Below are 23,829 nucleotides of genomic sequence, written 5' to 3'. Positions count from 1 at the left end.
GGTCGTCAAAAGGGTTTTTGTATTTGGGAATTTTTATTACCACTGCCTTCCACCAACTGTATAAAGCTAACTATGTACAATTACTGGAGAGGATAAAGCAGGATTTGCAGCGGTGGGAGGGATTACCGTTATCATGGTTAGGCCGAATAGCTCTGATTAAAATGAATGTTCTTCCTCGCCTGTTGTACCCCATGAGAATGCTCCTGTTGTTGCTACCCAGATGAGTATTACTGAGGCTCAATGGTTGGCTAGGTTCTTTTATTTGGTGTCGCAGCCGCCCCCTAATTAAGTTTATCAAATTGCAGCTCTCAGAGGATGAGGAGGAGTGGACCTTTTGGACTTAAAGAGATATCAAAAAAGCGCTTTCTGAGCATATGTGTGTGACTGGGCACGAGGGGACTCGGGTCGATTTTGCTTGACGTTGAAGCATTGCAGTCTAGATGTCCCCTAGTTAATCTATTATTCATTGATAAGATGAAATCCGAGACTGAGCAGTGTAAGAGTACAATCATTCTAAATCCAGTGAAAACCTGGAGGATAATGAGGCAAGACAAGGGCAATTGGCTGAAGACCTCACTGATTACCCCACTGGTGGTAGTTCAAGGATTTAAACCTGGGGCAATGGACTCCGGCTTTAAGTCATGGGAGAATAAAGGAATCTTCTGTCTGGGAGATTTATTCGAGGGTTAGGTCTTGATGTCATTTAGCCAGCTAAGTCAGAAATATGCGTTGTCTAATAGGGACCTTTTCCGGTACTTTCAGCCAAGGGATTATATACAGAGGAATACCACGCTCCTGGCTCAGCATTACAGGTCAAATGTGGAATAAAGAGTACTCTGGTGTACAGGTGCTCTTTCAGTTAGTACGTTGTATCATTTACAGAAGGGATGTACCTTACGGGATGTGGAGGGACTCTCTAGGATGTGGAATCGGGAGCTAGGATAGGATATTTCATTAGAAGTATGGCAAGATATATGGGAAAATGTAAGGAAAATTTCAATATGTAACAAAGCACAGGGCATGCAATTGAAGATTTTACATAGGGCTTATGTGTTGCCAGAGAGGCTAGCTAAGTTCAAGATAGGCACAACACCAGGGTGTCCCAAATGTAAAATTAGTATAGGCACTCACACACTGGTATTGGTCATGTTGTAAGATCCAGAGATACCGGAGTGCTATAGTAAGGGAGTTGAAGGACATCCTGGGGGATTAAAGTTAAAGTGAATCCGTTACTTCTTCTTCTGGGGTTGCCAAATTTGCCTTCTCTCGGAGAACACAGGAACAGACTGTAACATTCTTATGCACTGTCAAAGGAAGAACATTTTAATTAATTGGATGTTGGAAAACCCCCCAGGGCTTATGGGGTGACATATGCTGGTGATGGAGCATCCCACCCATGATGACCTCACAAATATGGTGCACCACAAAACAGTAGTTTTACAAGACGTGGCAGCCCTTTCTAAATTATATTGATGCAGATTGATCAGCAGTATTAATTAGAGCTGTGGTATAACTGTGGGAATCAGTCTGGGCGCTCATGAGGCCCTGGGAGGGCAAGGCTGGGTGAAAAGAATATGGGTGCAATAACTGGTGCTCCCATGGATGGGAGCCTTAATGGAGGTGTGGTGAGTGAAATAGAATAAAGTAATGTGATAGAATTCAAATTAACTTAAATTATGTTTAATTTTATTTTTATTCCATTTGATTGTAGTTTAGTTTAAGTTAAGTTTGTTCTAGTAGAATATTAGGTAGCTCATTATTAATAGTATCATAATATGACATTGTTGTACTGCTATTTTTCTGTATTTTGGTATTGTTCTTTTCTGTATAGAGGTGTTGTGAGAGATTTGAATAAGTTTCTAATAAAAATATACTTTTTTAAAAATTCTTGCCTTCCCCCATAACTATTTTTGACATTCAAAAATCAGATGAACTCAGCTTTGAATATATTCAATATCTCCCTAACTACAGAAAGGCATCCCCATTTTGAACTCAATTCCTCTTGCTAATATACCACTTGCCTTGCTGATTGCTTGCTGCACCTATATGACAACTGGCATTGACTGGAGTAGAAAGCCTGAGCAGAAGGTAGCTGAGGCACGTTTGTACATCCACACATCATTCCTGATGAAGGGCTTTTGCCCAAAACGTTGACTGCTCTGCACCTCGGATGCTGTCTGACCAGCTGTGCTTTTCCATCGCCACAATTTTCGACTCTGATTTCCCGTATCTGCAGTCCTCACTTATTCCACATCCCAACATATCACCATTTAAACAATGTTCCTCCTTTCTGTTTTTATTTCATAGGAAAGGCTATAATTTCACACTGCGTTACTGCATTTACCATGTGTTTGCCAATTAAGACACATACCTGAGCCAACTTTGCTACAAGTCAAGAACTGAACACCAGTGTGAAAAAATAAAATGGAAAAGGGGGTGAGAAGAGTATGTTGTACTCACAGATGTTGGACAGAGGAAAGAAGTTGCAGTCTGGGATGAAGTTCAATCTTCATGCACAGAGAGAGGAGCAGCAACACCTTCACAAGCGCATAGTCCAACTTCTGCATTCAGACAATAGGGGGGAGGCTCTCAATGGCAGGAGGACCACACTCCTTCCGGTCCTTCAGAGCTTCCCATTGGTCGATCAAGAATGTTGCGTGCCGTTTCCGCTGACAGCAAAGAGCATGCGTAGTATTTTGCTGACACCAGCGGACATGCGCAATGCTTCCTGACATCGAGAAGAATGCGCAGTATGCCCAGTGGAGATGCTGGTCCAACTGCCAATCGGAGAGAAAAAAAGGCTGGAGCCAGACTTGTTTTATTTCCTGGGGCTCAACAGTTTATTCCTTTTGCATTTTGTCTGGCTGCTCAATTTTTGAATGTCTTTTCCCCAGGGTAGAGGAAAGCCAAAACTGGAGGGGCATAGGTTTAGGGTGAGAGGGGAAACGTTTAAATGGGACCGAACTGGTAACATTTTCATGCAGAGCGTGATATATGTATGGAATGAGCTGCCAGAGACAGTGGTCGAGGCTGGAACAATTACAACATTTCAAAGGCATCTGGATGGGTATATGAATAGGAAGGGTTGAGAGAGATATGGGCCAAATGGTGGCAAATGGATCACTAGATTATTTTAGAATATGTGGTTGGCATGCACCGAAAGGTTTGTTTCCCTGCTCTGCAACTCTATGATTCTATTTCTAATTAATCTGAACCAACTTCACAAGTCGAGGAATTGGCCATTCCATCCTGACAGCCTATCCTCAACTGTGGCCTAATTGCACAGATTTCAATACAAGTTTCAGAAAAATGCAGCTTTTTAAAAAAAATAATCGAATTTGCTTTCAAACTTTACTGATGTTTTTGAAAATATGATTTTAGCGATTCTCAATGTTAAAGATAAGCCATTTCTCACACCCCACCCTCCCATCTCCCAGGTCGAGTCATCACCATCCACGCACTCTCTATCCTTAGAAGGGCTGATACAGTGATCAAAGAGGGCTCGAGACACAAGAAAGGATGAGGATGGGGGTGCAGGTAGAGAAATTGGACGGGAAACAGAGGCTAGGGGGAAGAGAGAGAGAGAAATGGACCCGGGGACAGAGCATTGGAGTTAGAGAAACTGGGGGTGCACAGGGTGGGGGCAGAGCGTTTGTCAGAGAGAGAGAGAGAATGGGGGTGCAGAGTGTGGGGAGAGAGAATGGACGTGGGTCAGTGGGTGGGGAGAGAATGGAAGGGGGCTGAGGGTGGGGGAGAAAGAGAGCAACAATGAATGTGAGGAGAGGGTGGGGGTAGAGAGAGGGAATGGATGGAGAGCAGAGGGTGGGGGAAGAGAGTGAATGGAGGGGAGCAGAGAGTGGGAGGAGAGAAAGAATGATTGTGGGGAGAGGGACTGGATGGAGGAAGGCAGAGGGTGGACGAGAGACTGGACTAGACAGGGGGAACAGGGTATGGAGATAGAATGGACGGAGAGGATGGCATGTGTGTGAGAGGGGTGAAGCGAGGGATAGCGAGAGAGAATAGACAGGGGGCGCTGTGGGCATGATTGGGTCTTGATTGAATGGGGAGGTGGTGAATGCGTCCCACCCACTCCCAGCATCCCCTTCTTTGCACATGTGCAGTGCAGATTTTTGTGAATGACGCAAGAGAGAATCTGGAGCGTGAGCGCAATTCCCCTCAGATCCTGGCATCAGCAAACCACTGCCTTTCTGTTTTAAAACCTAAATAAAGATGTGGGCAATATACTGGGAATGGCAAGAAGTGACTAAGAAACTGAACCGAGAGTCAGCGCTTTCCGGTGAGGGGAGCTGGGCAAAAACAGGAGGATGGAAGGATGAATTCGAGTTGGAATCCATTGAAAGGTGGAGGAAATGGGAGACAGAGATTTCGGGTAGGAGACAGGGAAGGCTGTTCGGTCCAAACTAGAATTCTCTTATCCTATTTCCTGCCCTGCACTGACATCAATGATCTGTTTTCTCAAGGTATTAGCAGAGGAGGATTTGCTGTTCAAGCGTGCACAAGAAATTTACTCAGGGCCTGAATATCAGCAGCGTTTGAATCCAGGAGGGGAAATTATTTCAAACATCAACGTGACTTGAGAAGCCCCGTGATTACACGCAGCCTGCGTGGGAGTGTTCCAGGGTTCTGACTGTGCAGAGAACTTTAACTCTGTAGCGAAATGTGGACTAGTGTTCTCGCTGTCGACGAGCCCTTCTTTGGATCGTTGAAGCTGCTGAGACGCAATGACCCCTGCACCGTGGAAACTCTGTGGAAGTAAATTCAATTCCCCAAACGGGCTGGAGTGTCACCAGGACTGGAATGAAGCCAATCTATTCCTTCAATCCAAGACTCTAGGCGGCGTGGCAGCAGCTCAGTGGTTAGCGCCGCTGTCTCACAGTGCCAGGGACTTGAGTTCGATGCCACCGCCAGGGTGATTGTGTGGAGTTTGCACTTTTCTACCCTCCCCCCTCCCATCTCTGGGTGGTCTGGTTTCCTCCCAAGGTCCCAAAATGCGCATCTTCGAGTGGATTGAGTGTTCTAAATTCAGGGATGAGCTGTGGAGGTTATTGGGTGGGATGCTCGAACGGGGGTCAGTGTGGATTGTTGGCCCAAAGGGCCTGTTTCCAGAGTGGAGGGGGTTTGATGATTCCCCCAACGTGTCTGCAGCCTGGTTTCCAGCTGCATCTCTTTGAGCCGAAGGTCCTCCAGCATGTGTTTTCCCTAGTTTCCAGCACCCAGAACCTCCCACCTTCTGTAAATCGAAAGACAAATCCCACCCTGCCCTCTCCAATGTGTGCTATGTAACTGCTTATTCAGTTTTAGTGGCCCAGCAGAGGCTGGTAGCCAAGTTCAGAACACATGAGGATGGCCTCAACCAGGATCTTGGGTTCATGTCACATGACAGGTAACCCCACTTCACTGTCACGCTCTCTCACACCCACACAAAGCATACACTCTCACACACGCTCACATTCACACACATCACTCTCTCAGACACACACACATATACACCCTCTCACAGGCTGATACTCTATCACTCACACACTTACATATAAGTCTTTTGTGTGATTTTGAATTTGCAGAATTATATTTGCAGATACATTGTGCGCTTTTTGAGCAAAATACAATCTACAGACAGTCAATCCATGTGAGATTTTATAAATTCCTACTTTGGAAATAGAACCAGTCTCAATCAAGATTGGGATCCAGACCTTAAGTTGTCTCGAGAATGTGTCTTCAAACAAGTTCTGGGATTTACATATTAATGAACCAAAACCTGCAACCCATTCTAAAAGACGAAAGACTTCACAACAATCTATGTTTGTTCTATATCATTTCTGTTGCATGAAACTGCGATCTTTTGCTATAAATTCTCCTATGACCCTGCTCCACAAACACCTGATGAAGGAGCAGTGTTCCGAAAGTTAGTGCTTCCAAATAAACATGTTGGACTATAACCTGGTGTTGTATGATTTTTAACTTTGTTTCTCATGAATACATCCCACACCTCCCGGTGCTGCCAGTAAACGTTACAATGTCGATGAAATGATGCAATACCTGCAGAGATGAAAAATTTACAATTTCTAACGATATTCACTGCTCCTTCTGATACATGATATTGGAAACTTAGTGCAAGAGGTTGAACGGAGTGAGCAGCTTTAAAACAAAAACCTATTGGATCTCATAGCTTTCATTGACAGTCTGAGACTGGGGTTAATTTCAAGTAACCTTTATTGCAACCCAACTTTGTTACAGCTTCAGATCTCCCCAGCAAAAAAAAAGTGTATGAAAAGAAGCTTTTTTTGAAAACAGCTCAAAGCTCACACACTCCTCCCAACTCCACTTCCTTTACTGTTGGTCAGCGCCGAGTTGTCCCTTTATAATTGGATCCTTGGTACAGCCTTAAGCTAAAGGAAGTATTGCCTCACTCAGCAATTTCAAACCACACACTGTATCCATTTAAGTTACTCCCACTCATTTGCCATGGGTAGAGCAGTCAAGAGTCAACCATGCTGCTGTGGGTCTAGAGTCAGACCGGATAAAGAATGCAGTTGAGATGACTGAGTGAACCCTTTCCCACAATGGCAGTTTCCTTTCCTAAAAGGGACTTTAGTGAATTAGATGGCAGTTTCTCCCCCCAAAAATGGTTTCATTATTAGATTCAGAACTCCAAATTTCTGACCAAATTCCAATCCCACCAACTGCCTCGGCAGGATTCAAACCCCGGGAATCCCCGGAACTGGGTTGATAGTCCAGTCGATAATGGCACTCGGCCATCGCTCCTTCAATCCCCCTGCATGGCACATGAACTCAATAGACAATAGGTGCAGGAGTAGTCCTCTCTGCGCTTCGAGCCTGCACCACCATTCGTTATGATCACGGCTAATCATCCTCAATCAGTATCCTGTTCCTGCCTTATCTCCATACCCCTTGATTCCACTTTCCTTGAGAGCTCTATCCAACTCTTTCTTAAACGAATCCAGAGACTCGGCCTCCACTGCCTTCTGGGGCACAGCATTCCACACACCCACCACTCTCTGGGTGAAGAAGTTTCTCCTCATCTCTGTCCTAAATGGTCTCCCCCTTATTTTTAAGCTGCGTCCTCTGGTTCGGGACTCACCCATCAGCGGAAACATGTTTCCTGCCTCCAGAGTGTCCAATCCTTTAATAATCTTATATGTCTCAATCAGATCTCCTCTCGGTCTTCTAAACTCAAGGATATACAAGCCCAGTCGCTCCAATCTTTCAACATAAGATAGTCCTGCCATTCAAGGAATTGACCTCGTGAACCTACGCTGAACTCCCTCAATAGGCAGAATCTCTTTCCTCAAATTTGGAGACCAGAACTGCACACAATATTCCAGTTGCGGTCTCACCAGGGCCCTGTACAGCTGCAGAAGAAACTCTTTGCTTCTATACTCAATCCCTCTTGTTATGAAGGCCAGCATGCTATTAGCTTTCTTGTACCTGCTGTACCTGCATGCTTGCCTTCATTGACTGGTGTACAAGAACACCCAGATTTCTTTGTACTGCCCCTTTACCTAACTTGACTCCATTTAGGTAGTAATCTGCCTTCCTGTTCTTGTCACCAAAGTGGATAACCATACATTAAACTGCATCTGCCATGCATCTGTCCACTCACCTAACCTGTCCAGGTCACCCTGTAATCTCCTAACATCCTCCTCACATTTCACCCTGCCACCCAGCTTTGTATCATAAGCAAATTTGCTAATGTGACTATTAATACCATCGTCTATATCATTAATATATATTGTAAAAAGCTGCGGACCCAGCACTGATCCCTGCAGTAGCCCACTGGTCACCGCCTGCCGTTCTGAAAGGGAGCCGTTTATCACTAGTCTTTGTTTCCTGTCAGCCAACCAATTTTCAATCCAAGTCAGTCCTTTGCCCCCAATACCATGCGCCCTAATTTTGCTCACTAACCTCCTATGTGGGACTTTATCAAAGGCTTTCTGAAAGTCCAGGTACACTACATCCACTGGGTCTCCCTTGTCCATCTTCAGAGTTATATCCTCAAAAAATCCAGAACTCGCTGGTGGCTCTGCAGGTGGGAGGAGCGGGTGAAGCCCTTTCCACACTGAGAGCAGATTAACGCCCTCTCCATGAGATGGACCCTTTGGTAGATTACAGTGTAGATGTCTGAGTGAACCCCTTCCCGCACACAGAGCATGTGAACGGCCTCTCCGATGTGGACCTGCTGGTGGATCAGCAGGGTGTAAGAATCGACAAATCCCTTCCTGCACTCAGAGCAGGTGAACGGCCTCTCCCCCAGGTGAACCCGCTGGTGTTTCAGGACGTGGAATGCATCGATGAATCGCTGCCCACACAGAGAGCAGGAGAACGGCCTCTCCCTACTGTGAACCTGCTGGTGTGACTACAGGTGGGACGACTGAATGAATCATCTCCCACAATGGTGGCAGATGAACGGCCTCTCCCTGGTGTGAACTTGCTGGTGTGTCTGCAGGCTGCACAGCCAACTGAATCCCTTCCCACACACTGAGCAAGAGAACGGCGTCTCCCCAGTGAGAACGCGTCTGTGGGTGTGTAGCCCCAATGGGGAAGGGAACCCTTTCCCACAGTCCCCACATTTACATGGTTTCCCCATGAGGGGAGCATTCTTTGTGTCGCGCTGGGTTTGAAATTCAAAACAGAATGGATACATAGTCTCTCCCCACTGTGAGGGGTGAGATTTTGATCTTCAAAGCTGAGTAAATTGTTTGACGCATTTTTCACAGACAGCATACTGAATCTCCCTCACTCGGGTGTCTCAGTATTATTCCTGCCATCCCAGTGTTCAAAATCTCTCACACAGACAAAAGCAAACATTTCTTCTCGAATTCAATGGCTGCTGATATTCAAGGCCCATTGATTCAAGTGGCTCTGTCAGAAGATGACGTATCATTTGTTTTCAGATTTCTTTCTGCATGTCTTCCTTCAAAAAAAATCACAAATTGAGTGATCACTGTCAGTACTGTTAAATGAACATAACAGCGGTGGCAATGCCTGTAGATTGCTAGATGAGTGCTGACCATATATTATGCAGGACGCAGAAAACCCTCATGCGACAAGATAGCCTTAAGTGTGGATGGAGGAAAACGTAATTTAGATCGCAATAACCTGGAACAAGCTGTTGACAAAGGTGCTGAAAATGGAGCTGAATCAAGAATATGATAATGAAATGTCAAGACTGCTTCGGAAAATAAAGCCAGTGAAGTTACTGCATGATTTCCTGCTGTCCTAGTAAATAAAAAAGAGACAAGCGATATAGAACGTAACTCTATTACTGCATTAGAAGGTGAAAAACCATAGCCACAAAGTTTTTATAACAGCCAACAATATCAGATATACACCATATGAAGCAACAGATGTTTACATTTGAAATCAATGTGCCAATCCCTTAAATACTGCTCAGTTCCATGAGAAACTACCCTTATAATTCTGAACATGAGGAAAGAAGTAAACCTTTTCCAGGGTGCAAACTCTATACGTGCCAAACTGAGGGAATACACAAGGAAAATATCTTTGAGAGGGACAGAGAGCATCTGAGCACCTTTGGAGAGCCTGCTCCCTCCATGGAGTCACTCCAGTTGCTACAAGTGAACAGTCTCCACCCCCAGCACACCCCGCCACGCCTCTCTCTCCCCCGCTCCCAGGATGAGGAATGGAAAGGGGGAGACATTGCTTTGCTCCCAGATGTTACCCAGAGGGAGGGAGTTTCACTCTGAAATTGACAGGGCTACCTCCACATTGTGACATCCACAATGGGGTGGGGGGGGGCGCACTGCGCCTGCGCTGCCGTGCAGCTGAGGCACATGGGGAGGGGAGGACACTTTGCAAACTCCTTTCACTCTTCTCCACGTCAATGCAGTTTGAGTTCAAGCAAAGCATGGGGTTTAATTTTAGCTTTACAGTCTCAGAAGACGCCCACCTCTGTGAATCCAACACTTTACTCTCCCCTCCACTCCGTGGAAATATCGATTTGAGAGACTCCAGAGTTGGAGTTGCTACCATACCTGCTGTAGGGGGTTTGGTAGAAGCTGTTTGTTTTAATGAACCATTTCAATTCAACCTCATGCTTACCATTCAAATACTAATTTTACACAGAGGGTGGTTGATGTGTGGAATGAACCACCTCAGGAAGCTGTGGATGCGGGTACAATAAAAAGACATTTGTTTTAGTACATAAATAGGAAAGGTTTGGAGGGATACAGGCCAACAGCAGGCAGGAGAGACTGATTTAGTTTGGGATTATGGTTGGCATGGACTGGTTGGATCAAAGGTCCATGACCATGCTGTATGACTCGATGGTAAGTTCATAGTTCCTTGAAAGGGGAAACTATGTTCATAGACAGCATATTGAAGAAGGTGTTTGATATGCCTGCCTTTATTGGTCAGTGCACTGAGTGCAGGAGTCGGGAGGTCATGTTGGGACTGTAGAAGACATTGGTTAGGCCACGTTTGGAGTATTGCATGCAATTCTGGTACCAGCGATCCCACCCTGACACACCATAAACCAGAGATAGTGACTGAAATTGACTCTGATACAAAATCAAATCATTAAATTGCTGCAGTGCAGAAAGAGGCCATTTGTCTCATTGAATGCATTGGGTATAGCAGTTGGGAGGTCATGTTGTAGCTGTACAGGACATTGGTTCGGCCACTTTTGGATTATTGCATTCGATTCTGGTCTCCCGACTATAGGATAGGAACGATGTTGTGAAACTTGAAAGTGTGCAGAAAAGATTGATAAGGATGTCGCCAGGGTTGGAGGGTTTGTGGTATAAGGAGATCCTGAATAGGATGGGGCTGCTTCCCTGGAGTGTCGGAGGCTGAGGGGTGATCTTATGGACATTTATAAAATCATGAGGGGCACGGATAGAGTAAATAGGCTAGAAGAAGTGGTGGATGCTGGTACAATTACAACATTTAAAAGGCATCTGGATGGATGTGTGAATAGGAAAGGTTTGGAGGGATATGGGCTAAATGCTGGCAAATGGGACACTAGATTGATATAGGACATCTTGTCAGCATGGATGTGTTGGATCAAAAAGTCTATTTCCGTGCTATATATCTCTATGTCTATTTGATAACCGATGCTTTATTGCTGTTGATGTAAATATTGTTAGGGAGAGAGAATTCCTCAAGTAGGGGATGATAAGAATCCAGGGACACCCCTAATTTTGGTTTACTATCTAATGAACACACGTTAAGCACCAAATGTGCATTTATGTCTAATTTTGTTTCATTTTTCTTGTTTTATTCCCTGCTCCGATGACTCTCAGTCTGGATGGTTGTCAGGCTGAGAATATTGTGGATTGGGCCTTGATCGACTGAATGTTTTATTGCTCTGGAAGGTGTAAAAGGCGCTCAAAGTTTCAGCAGAAAGCCAGCTGAGCTGAGAACAAACAACATCTTACTCTGTAGGAACAGGGAGAAGAGGACAGAGAAATCAGGACCTGAAATCCGAGCTGACACCAGAGTACCATGTTGTTAGTGCTTTGATTAGCAGTGCCAACCCTCTACCTTTACCTCGCTTCCTATTCAACTTGAATGCCACGTACCCCCTCAATATTCAGATCCAATCCTTGTCATCCTGAAGCCATGTCCCCGTAAGGAGTCTCAGATCATCATTATTCTCTTCAATTTGTACAGTCAATTCATTCAGTTTTGTTACATTGCAGCACACATTCAGCCCTACAGTCTTCGGTTTCAATTCTTGTGTTCTGTTGAATCCAGTTTTGATTGATTAGATTCGATTCCCTACAGTGTGGAAACAGGCCCTTCGGCCCAACAGGTCCACACCGACACCCTGAAGAGTGACCCACCCAGACCCATTTATTTCTGATTAATGAACCTAACACTAGGGAAAATTTAGCATGGTCATTTGACCTGACCTGCACATCTTTGGACTTTTACTTTCCGTGTCCCTTTCTATCATTCTCTGATGTTCATTTCCACATCACTACATTGCTCACCTGCCTTGATACGGATTGGCCATAAAAAATGCATGTTTATACATTCCCAGTAATAGAAGCAGGAGTAGGTCATTGAGCTACTCCACCATTCATAAAGATCATGGCTCATCAATCCATCGTCTCAGCTCCTCTTACCTGCATTATCCTGACTATCCTAAATTCACCTACCATACAAGATCCCATCGAACTATGTCTTGAATATGGCTGCTTCTACTGCTTCCTTGGGCAGAGAATTCCATAGATTCACCACTCTCTGGGAAAAGCAGTTCCTTCTCCTCTGTCTTAAACCTACTCCACCAAATCTTGTGACCTAGTCTCACTCACCGGCAGAAATGACTAGATAGGGTGGGTCTGGGTGGCATGCTCATCGGATGGGTCAGTGTGGACTTGATGGGACGAATGGCCTGCTTCCACGCTGTAGTGATTCTATGATTTACCGCAGTTGTGTTTGCCATGGACCGCAGCACCAGTACCTCCCACCTTCTGCAAATCGAAAGACAAGTCCCACCCTGCCCTCTTGTACGTGTGTTATCTAACAGCTTAATCATTTCTAGTGAATCCCAGCCCACACCTCCCGCTGCTGCCAGTAACCTTTACAAAGCTGATGAGACAATGCTATACCTGCAGTACTGAACATTGTAAGGCTTCTAACGATACCAGTTGCTGATTCACCACTCCCACTGATGGACAGCATTGGAAATACAATGTTGGAGGCTGAAAGAAATGAGCAGTTTAAAACAAAAACCCACCTAACCCTTCACAGGCTCCCTGCTCATCACACTTTACTTAAATCACTTCAACTCCACATTGCAACAAATTCCCACTTTCCACCAATATCCTGAATGTCCTCACTCAGTTGCTGTCTCACAAATGAAAGATTTCATTGTAGCTTCCAGAAAGGACAAAACATCTTTGAAAGCTGCTTTGAAAGTCCAGTCTTCACAATGACACTTCTGCTTTCCTTCAGTCCAAATTGTCCGTGCTGACCAGATATTCCAAATTAACATCGTCTCATTTGTCAGCACATAACCCATACCCCTCTCAATTCTCCCTATTACCAGATGTCTTTTGAAATGCTTTAATTATACCAGTCTCCACCACTTCCTCTGGCAGCTCATTCTATACACACAACACCCTCTGTGTGAGAAAGGTTTGTGCAAAGTTCCTTTTAAATATTTCCCCTCTCACCTCAGACCTCTGACCACTAGTTTTGGACTCCCCTACTCTGGAGAAAAGATTTTGGCTATTCACCCTATCCATGCTCCTTATGAACTTCTATAAAGTCACCCCTCAGCCCCCAATGATCCAGAGAAAACAGCCCCAGCCTATTCAGCCTCTCCATATAGATCAAACCCTCCAACTCTGGCAATAGCCTTGTAAATCGTTTCCAAATCCATACAAAGGTTTGTAACACTTTTCCTGTAGCAGGGAAACCAGAACCGAATACAGTATTCCAAAAGTGGCCTAATCAATGTCCGGTACAGCCGCAACATGACCTCCCAACATCTGTATTGAAATGCACTGACCTATAAAAGCAAATATACCAAACACCTTCTTTGCTATCCTGTCAACCCGCGACTCCACTATGAACCAGCACTCCATGGTATGTTTATTCAACAACACTCCCCATTAAATGTGCAGATCCTTTTCTGATCTGCCTTTCCAAAATCCATATTTCAAAATGGGGTCAAGAAACGTATAAGCCGTGATTGAATGGTGGAGCAGATCTGATGGGCTAAATGGCTTAATTTCTGCGCCTATGTCGTTTGGTCTCTTGCTGTCCTGGAGACAGTGAGAGAATTGGAAGCAGGAATAGGTCATTTGTCTTTCCAGCTGGCACCAGTATTGAACAGTTCATAACTGGATATAAATATACCTGCATCTAGATGGATAGCTAGGACTTTTTTCACTGGAGCATCAGAGGTTGAGAGGTGACCTTAGAGAGGATTATAAAATCATGAGAGGTATAGATGAGGTGAACGGCAGGTATTCTTTCCCTCGTGTGGGTGGTTCAAGATGAGGGAGCAAATTTTGAAGGTGAAGAAAGAAATATTTTAAAAAGACATGAGGGGCACCTTTTTTTTTAAGATAAAGAGTAGTTTGTGTGAGGAATCAATGTCCAGAGGAGTTGCTGGATGCAGGTACAGTTACAATGTTTAAAAGACATTTGGATAAGTACATGAATAGGAAAGGTTCGGAGGGGTATAGGCCAATCATTGGCAGGTGGGACCAGTTTAGTTTCAGAACACCGCCAGCATGGACTAGTTGGACTGAATGGTCTGTTTCTGTGCTGTTCGACTCTGTAACTGTTCTGTACTGGTTTTAAAACCATTTTCTTGCCTTCTCCCATAACTTCTTTGTTCTTCAAAGTCACATGAACTCAGCCTTGAATACATTCAATAACCGACCTAACTGCAGGAAGACATCCCCACTTCTGAACTCAATTCCTCTTGCTGATATACCACTTGCTTTGCTCATTGCTTGCTGCACTTTCTGACAACTGGCAGTGACTGGTGTAGAAGGACACTGAGGCCCCTTGGTTTATCCACACATCACTCCTGATGAAGGGCTCGTGCCCGAAACGTCGACTCTCCTCCTCCTCAGTTGCTGCCTGACCGATTGTGGTTTTCCAGCGCCACAATATTCAACTCTGATCTCCAGCATCTCACTTTCGCCACATCTCAACATATCACCATTTAAATAATGCACCTCCTTTCTGCTATTTTGTTTACACTGCAAAGGCTAGAACTTCACATTGTGGTACTGCATTTGCCATGTGTTTGCAAGTTGACACACAGACCTGGATCAACTTTTCCAGAGTCTGGCCCGTCCCTCGGTTCACTCTTGAACCCCAGAATGAAAACGTGGTGAGAAAAACACTGTTGTACTCACAAATGTTAGACAGAGGAAGGAAGTTACAGTCTGAGGTGAAGTTTAACCTTATGCAGAGAGAAAAGAACAGCAGCAGCAGCTTCAGAGCTCACGGTCCAACCTCCGCGTTTCCACAATGGCCGGCTCTGATTGACAGGAGGACCAGACTCCTTCCGGTCCTCCAACGTTCTCCACTGCTCCATGGAAAGCAGCTCGCGCGCCATTTCTGCGGACACCCAAGAGTATGCGCAGTGCTTTGCTGACACTGGCGGTCATGCGCAGTACTTGCTGTCACCGCGGAGCATGCTCAGTGTACAGGAATTTGTTACAAATTTTAAAGTTAAAAATCACAAAGCACCTGGTGATAGTCCAACAGACTTATTTGGAAGCACTAGCTTTCGGAGCCCTGCTCCTTCATCAGCTGATTGTAGAGTATAACATCGTAAGACACAGAATTTATGATCTTATGATCTTATATTCCACAACCACCTGATGAAGGAGCGGCGCTCCGAAAGCGAGTGCTTCCAAACAAGCCGATTGGACTGTAACCTGGTGTTGTGTGATTTTTAACTTCGTACACCTTAGTCCAACACGGGCACCTCCCGATCATGACAAATATTAAGCCTCCAAATGCGAATACGAGAGAAAAATGACGAAGCTATTTTATTTTGCCGATTTTTTTCCCCCTGTGCCTCCACATTTTATTTCTTTTGCATTTTGTCAGGCTGCTCAACGTTTCTGCCTTTTCCGCAGGGTAGAGGTATTCCAAAACTAGATGATAAAGGTTTAGGGTGTGGGGGAAAGATTTTAAAAGATCTAAAAGTCGAGGAATAGAACATTCACCCCTTGCTGGGCGAAAGTGAGGACTGCAGATGCTGGAGATTAGGGTCGAGAGTGTGGTGCTGGAAAAGCACAACAGGTCAGGGAGCATCCGAGGAGCAGGAGACTCGACGTTTCGGGCAAAACCCTTCGTCAGGAAATAGCCATGGGGAACTGCAGGGCTGTAGCGTAAACGAGTGAGTCTAAGTGGAATGCTGTTGGGAAAGTCGGTGTGAATGGCCTGTAGGGATGATATGGTTCCACTGCCTTAGCCACGCGTATTTTGAGAAATGTGGGAGGAGTGGGTTCCAGTTCGTTGGACACTGACACGAGTCCTGGAGAAGGTGGCATTTGTGCTGTCTCTCTCTTCACATTCTGGCCCCCTGTCCATTTTCTCCCCATCCACTGCCCCCTGCCTATTCTCTCTCCTCACACTGCACCCTCTATTCTCTCCCCCAGCCCTCTGAACCCCAGTCTGTTCCCCTGTCCATTTCCCTCCCTTCTCCACCACCACCAGAAACCCCTTCACCCTCTCCATCCCCACAATCGTCCTTTCTCGTGCCTCAGCCCTCTTTGATCGCTGTATGAAGTCTTTCTCAGGGAAGAGAGAGAATGGATGGTGATGACTTTACCTGGGAAACACGGCATGTGAGAAATAGCTGATTTTTAAAATTGAGAATAACTAATATCAAATATTCAGAAACTTCGTTACAGTAGGGAAGAATGTTAATTTTTTTTTCAAAACAAAAGCTGCACAAATCTTTCTGAAACTTGCATTGATGTATGTGCAGTTAGGCCACAACAAAGGACAGGCTGTAAGGAGTGAATGAGTGAATAAAAGACAAGTCCAACCTTGCTCTCGAGGAGAAAATGAAAAATGCAGATGCTGGCGATCAGAGTCGAGAGTGTGGTGTTGGAAAAGCACAGCAGGTCCGGCAGCATCCAAGGAGCAGGAGAATCGACGTTTCCTGCATCGACACTTGGCACTCGGCCATCGCTCCTTCAATCCCCCTGTGATGGCGTGTGAACTCGCTGGTGCTTCCGCAGGTGGGAGGAGCAGGTGAATCCCTTCCGGCACATGCAGCAGGTGAATAGCCTCTCTCCAGGGTGGAGCCGCTGGTGGGTCAGCAGTGCAGCTGACTGAGTGAAACGTCTCCCGTACATGGGGCAGTGAATGGCTTCTCTCCCTTGTGGACCCTCTCGTGCGTCTCCAGATGGCTGATCCGACTGAAGCCCTTCCTGCACACCGAGCAGGTGAATGGCCTCTCCCGGTGTGAATGCGTCTGTGGGTTTCCAGCAGGGATGGGGAAGGGAATCCATTCCCACAGACCCCACATTTCCAACGTTTCCCCTTTGGATGGAGCTTTCCTTGTGTTGCTCTGGGATTGAAATTACAAACAGAACGGGTACATAGCCTTTCCCACCTTGAGGGGTGAGACTTTGATTCCTCCAAGCTGAGTAAATGGTTTGAAGCACTTTTCACAGTCAGCGCACTGAATCTCCCTCACTCGGTGTCTCAGTATTCTTCCTGCCACAGGACTGTCCAAAATCTCTCAAACAAACAAAAGCAAACATGCCTTCTTGATTGGAATGGCTGCTGATATTCAAGTCCCAATGAATCAAGTGGCTCTGTCAGAAGTTGATGTATCATTTGCTGTAAGATTTCTTTCTGCACGTCTTCTTGCAAAGAAAAATCACAAAATAAGTGATCACTGTCAGTACAGTTAATGAACATAACATAGGTGGCAATTCCTGTAGATTGCCAGATGTCTGCTGATCACATATTAGCCAGGCCACAGAAACCTGAAAACACTCATGCAGCCAGATAGCCTGGGCTGTGCATGGAGGAAAAGTTCATTTCAGTGACAATAACATGGAACAAACTGCCTACAAAGATGCTGGAAATGGAGCTGAATCAAGGATATGAAAATGAAATGTTAAGGCTGGTTGAGAAAAGAAAGGCAGTAAAATTGCTGAATGACTTCCTGCTGACCTATTAAATAAAAAATTATGACAAAAAAGGACGTAACTCCATTCCTACATTAGACGGTGAATAATAATTACAAAGAAACTTTTACAACAGCCAACAATATCAGATATACACCATATTGAACAAAGAACAAAGAAAGTTTACAGCCCAGGAACAGGCCCTTCAAGCCTGAGCAGATCCAAATGTACTGTCTGAACCTGTCGGTCAATTCCTAAGCATCTGTATCCCTCTACTCCCCACCCACTCATGCATTTATCCAGATGCATCTTTCATGAATCGAGGGTGCCTGCCTCTACCACCTCTGCTGGCAACGCGTTCCAAACGCCCACCACCCTCTGTGTGAAGTAAAACGCGTTTTTGCTTTGAATAAGTGCTGCCCTTGCCGCGTTCATTGTAACGGGAGCTCTGCCCCATCCCTGATTCAGGCAGTCGAATCTCGTTAACTGAAGCTGCTTTTTGAGAATATTGACTGGCCGTTTTTGCACAAGGCAGTATAAGAAACAAGGGCTCGTCCGGGATTTGAACCCGGGATCTCTCGCATGCCCACGCACCAGAACGCCCGAAGCAAGAATCATACCCCTAGACCAACGAGCCACAGGCCCCAGGCGTCTTACATTTTTTGAGCAATGTGCCAATCCCGTAAATACTGTTCAGTTCCTTGTGAATCTCACCTTTTCGTTGTGAACATGAGGAAAGGAGCAATCCTTTTCTGAGGTGCAAACTGTATACGTGCCAAACTGAGGGAATACGCAAGCAAAATAGCTTTAAGAGAGATAGAAAGTATTTGAGCACCTTTGGAGTATCTGCTCCCTCCCTGGATTCACTCCGGTTGCGACAAGTGAACAGTGTTTCGACCACCCCGACCACCCCGACCACCCCTTCCCCCTCGCTGCTGGAGGATGGTATATGGAAAGGGGGAGACATTGCTTGGCTCCCAGATGTTGCCCAGAGGGAGGGAGTTTCACGCTGAAACTGACAGGGTTGCATCCGTATTGTGACGTCAACAATGGAGGGCGGGCCAGACAGCTGCTCTGCAGTTGAGGCACGTGTGGAGGGGAGGACACTTTGCAAATCCCACTCTCCTCTAAGTCAATGCAGTTTGAGTTCAAGTAAAGCAAGGGGTTTAAATATACTATAGAAAACCTCCTTTGTGCCGTGGGAAAACTCCGGCCGCGGGAAATGCAGTATTACAGATTCATAGTAACCTTCCTACCCTCCAACCTCCAACCCTGGCAACATCCTTGTAAATATTTTCTGCACCTTTTCTAGATTCACAACATCTTTCCGATAGGAAGCAGACCAAAATTACATGCAATATTCCAAACGTGGCCTGACCACTGTTATGTACAGTGGCAGCATGAGCTCCCAACATCTATCCTCGATGCTCTGACCAACAAAGGAAAGCACACCAAACGCCTTCTTTACTATCCAATCTGCCTGCGTCTCTACTTTTAAGGAACTATCAACCTGAACTCCAAGGTCTCTTTGTTCAGCAACACTTCCAAGGAACTTACCATTAAGTGTAAAAGTCCTGCTCTGATTTGTTTTTCCAAAATGCAGCACCTCATATTTATCTACATTAACCTCCAACTGCCATTCCTCAGCCCATTGGCCCATCTGCACAAGGTCCCGTTGTGATCTGAGGTAACCTTCTTTACTGTCCACTTCGCCTCCAATTTTGGTGTCATCTACAAACTTGCGAACTATACCTCCTCCGTTTGCATACAAATCATTTATATAAATGACAAAAAGTAGCGGACCCAGCATCAATCCTTGTGACACACCATTGGTCACAGGCCTTCAGTCTGAAAAGCAACCCTCCATCACCACCCTCTGTCTTCTGCCTTCTAGCCAGTTCTGTATCCAAATGGTTAGTTGTCCCTGCATGCCATGAGGTTAGACCTTGCTCACCAGTCTCCCATGAGGAACCTTGATGAACGCCTTCCTGAAGTCCAGAGAGATCAAGTCCATCGCTCTGCCCTCATCAATCCACTTTGTTACTTCTTCAAAAAACCCAATCATGTTCATGAGACATGATTTCCCAAGCAGAAAGCCATGCTGACTATCTCTAATCAATTCTTGCCTTTCCAAATACATGTAAATCCTGTCTCTTAGGATTCTCTCCAAAATCTTGCCTATCACGGATGTCAGGTTCACTGGTCTATAGTTTCCTGGCTTTTCCTTACCACCTTTCTTAAATAGCGGCAACACATTAGCCACCCTCTAGCCTTCCGGCACCTCACCTGTGACTATTAATGATACAAATATCTCAGCAAGAGGCCCAGCAATCACTTCCCCAGTTTCCCATAGAGTTCTAGCGTACTCCTGATCAGGTCCTTGGGATTTATCCACTTTTATGCATATCAAGATATCCAGCAATTTCTCATCTGTAATATGGGCATTTTTTCAACATGTCACCATCTACTTTCTCACATTCTATATCTTGCATGCCCTTCTCCACAGTAAACACTGGTGCACAATATCCGTTCAGTATCCCGCACCCCCCGGCCCATCTACTGCAGCTCCACATAAAGGCCGCCTTGCTGATCTTTCCGGGGCCGTATTCTCTCCCTTGTTATCCTTTTGTCCTTAATGTATTTATAAAATCCCTTTGGATTATCCATGACTCTATTTGCCAAAGCTATCTCATGTCCCCTTTTTGCCCTCATGATATCCCTCTTAAGTATGCTCATACTGCCTTTGTACTCTAAGGATTCACTCGATCTCTCTGCCGATATCTGATATAGAACATAGAACATAGAAGAATACAGCGCAGTACAGGCCCTTTGGCCCTCGATGTTGCGCCGATCCAAGCCCACCTAACCTATACTAACCCACTATCCTCCATATACCTCTCCAATGCCCGCTTAAATGCCCATAAAGAGGGAGAGTCCACCACTGCTACTGGCAGGGCATTCCATGAACTTACGACTCGCTGAGTGAAGAACCTACCCCTAACTTCAGTCCTATATCTACCCCCCCTTAATTTAAAGCTATGCCCCCTTGTAATACCCGACTCCATACGCGGGAAAAGGTTCACACTGTCAACCATATCTAACCCCCTAATCATCTTGTACACCTCAATCAAGTCACCCCTAAACCTTCTTTTCTCTCGTGAAAACAGCCCCAAGTGTCTCAGTCTTTCCTCATACGATCTTCCTTCCATACCAGGCAACATCCTGGTAAACCTCCTCTGCACCCGTTCCAGTGCCTCCACATCCTTCCTATAGTATGGCGACCAAAACTGCACACAATATTCCAGATGCGGCCGCACCAGAGTCTTATACAACTGCATCATGACCTCAGGACTCCGGAACTCAATTCCTCTACCAATAAAAGCCAGTACGCCATATGCCTTCCTCACCGCACTATTTACCTGGGTGGCAACTTTCAGAGATCTGTGTACATGGACACCAAGATCCCTCTGCTCATCCACACTACCAAGTATCCGACCATTAGCCCAGTACCCCATCTTTTTGTTATTCTTCCCAAAGTGAATCACCTCACACTTAGCTACATTGAATTCCATTTGCCACCTTTCTGCCCAGTTCTGCAGCTTCTCTATATCCTGCTGTAACCTGCCACATCCTTCCTCAATGTCAACAACTCCTCCGACTTTCGTATCATCCGCAAACTTGCTCACCCAACCTTCTAACCCCTCTTCCAGGTCATTTATAAAAATGACAAACAGCAATGGTCCCAAAACAGATCCTTGCGGAACACCGCTAGTGACGGCACTCCATGAAGAAACTTTGCCATCAACTACTACCCTCTGTCTTCTTCCATCCAGCCAATTCCTAATCCAAACCTCCAACTCACCCTCAATGCCATATCTCCGTATTTTCTGCAGTAGCCTACCATGGGGAACCTTATCAAACGCCTTACTAAAATCCATATATACCACTACTACCGCTTTCCCCTCATCAACCTCCTTCGTCACCTTTTCAAAGAATTCAATAAGGTTTGTGAGGCACGACCTGCCCTTCACAAAACCATGCTGACTATCCTTGATCACATTATTCCTATCCAGATGTGCATACATCCTATCCCTTACAATTCTCTCTAAGACTTTGCCCACAACAGAAGTGAGACTCACCGGCCTATAGTTACTAGGGTTATTCCTACTCCCCTTTTTGAACAAGGGAACCACATTTGCTATCCTCGAACAAGGGAACCACATTTGCTATATGTGCATCCTTCTTTATCTTAACCAATATCTCATTTTCTCTCGTCATCCAGCATTCCCCAACCTACCAGCCTTTCCTTTCCCCCCAACAGGAATATAGTCTACATCAGACAATCACCGGATGAAGGAGCATCGCTCCAAAAGCTCGTGTGCTTCCAAGTAAATCTGTTGGACTATAACCTGGTGTTGTGTGATTTTTAACTTTGTACACCCCAGTCCAACACCAGCATCTCCGATTCAGGAATATACTGTATCTGGACTCTTGTTATCTCATATTTGAAGGCTTCCCATTTTCCAGCAGTCCTTTAACCTGCGAACATCTGCCCCCAATCAGCTTTTGAAAGATCTTGCCTAATACCTGAGTCTTCCTCCAATTTAGAACTTCAACTTTTAGATCTGATATATTATTTTCAATCACTATTCTAATGTTCATAGAATTATAGTTGCTGGCCCTTAGGTTTTGCACCCTCGCCAGTATGTACATCCATATTGTGAATTAGAAAATGTCCTTGGACACACTTAATAAATTCCTATATTTGGCAGACAGGTAAATAGGCAGGAGTTATACCTTGGGTCCACTCTTTCTTCATTCCCATCAACCCTAACCCCATTCCCACCCCAATAGTCCAACGGCACTTTCCCCTGCAACTGCCGAATGTGTGACACCAGCCCATTTACTTGCTCCCTCCTCACTATCCAAGGGCCCAAACTTACCTTCCAGGTGAAGCAGCACTTTACCTGCACTTCCCACAACCCAGTCTACTGCATTTGCTGCTCATAATGTGGTCTAATCTACATTGGGGAAAACGAAGCATAAACTGGGTGACTGCTGCACAAAACATCTACGTTCTACCTGCAAAAAAGACCCTGAGGTTCCGGTTGCCTGCCAATTCCACACCCCACCCTGTTCCCTGGCCAACATCTCTGTCTCAGGTTTGCTGTCGTGTTCCAGCGAAGCTCAGCACCAGCAGAACGAAGAGCACCGAATATTACACTTGGGGACCATACAAACATCTGGTCCCAATATCGAATTCAATAATTCTAGGGCCTGAAATCCATAGTATCCTCGTCCCTTCCACACACACTATCTCCTGCATATAAACCAACGTTTTCCCAATCACCATCAGTTCTGTGGAAGGGTCACCGGCAACTCCTGTTCTTTGTTTCTGATACACAGCATCCACAGTTCTTTCTCCTTTTTATTGAGGTAGAGTTGGAAATTGTTTCGAGAGACAGAAGGAGAGGAGGGAGAGACAGAACAGACATGAACTGTCGATCTCCCTTGTTTCTCAGAACGTAAAATCATTGCAGTGCGATCACTTCCCTTAAGCATGAATAAAGGGTGCAGGGTATGCGTGAGCTTGTGGCGCAACGGTAGCGCGTCTGACTCCAGATCAGAAGGTTGCGTGTTCAAATCACGTCAGGCTCACTAACGTCAACTTCTTACATTTCAAATCAATAAAGGAGTACGTTTCCTCCGAATATCTGTTGAGCCAAATATTCTTTGCGGAAACGTTCGATCACTCTCGTCTGACGGCCTCTCTCCACATGAATGGTGAGCCGAAACTTGATGAACGGCGTCAGTAAAATCCAATGCCGGACACTGATTTGGTTTAATCGATTTTTTTGCCAAGCATAATTCACCGAGAGGATGCTGCTGTGTGAAACAGCGTGGGGAATTACTGCAGGGCCTCCTGTGCATGGGACACACCGCGAACGGATGTGTTTCACCTTCACCAGTTTATTCCTATCTCGGAGAAGAGGGGTTTGATGATTCGGATCATAGCAGCCAGACAGAGGACAGGAGAAGAGCACTCAGACCTTCACAAGCTTGTCACCACAGCTGGGTCACCGTGGCCCGTGTATCAGTATGGGATAGTGAGCTGCATCTACTGACTGGAAGCACAGCAAATTGGAGTGCTGGTGGGACTGTCACACAGGAGAAAACGGCTTCAACCTATCAACTG

At 45.5% G+C, this 23,829-nt stretch overlaps 1 non-coding gene across 1 annotated transcript; it reads left to right on the top strand.

Moving 5' to 3' along the window:
- Window positions 1-23,219: 23,219 nt before the first annotated feature.
- trnaw-cca (transfer RNA tryptophan (anticodon CCA)) lies at window positions 23,220-23,291 on the top strand. The gene has a single exon. It is a non-coding gene; the product is annotated as a tRNA-Trp (tRNA).
- The last annotated feature ends 538 nt before the right edge of the window (window positions 23,292-23,829 follow it).

The sequence above is a fragment of the Chiloscyllium plagiosum genome, unplaced genomic scaffold (assembly GCF_037043375.1).
Source record: "Chiloscyllium plagiosum isolate Xiang-an unplaced genomic scaffold, Cpla_swu_hap1 HiC_scaffold_27, whole genome shotgun sequence".
Lineage (NCBI taxonomy): Eukaryota > Metazoa > Chordata > Chondrichthyes > Orectolobiformes > Hemiscylliidae > Chiloscyllium > Chiloscyllium plagiosum.
This window is presented reverse-complemented; position numbering and strand designations above follow the sequence as displayed.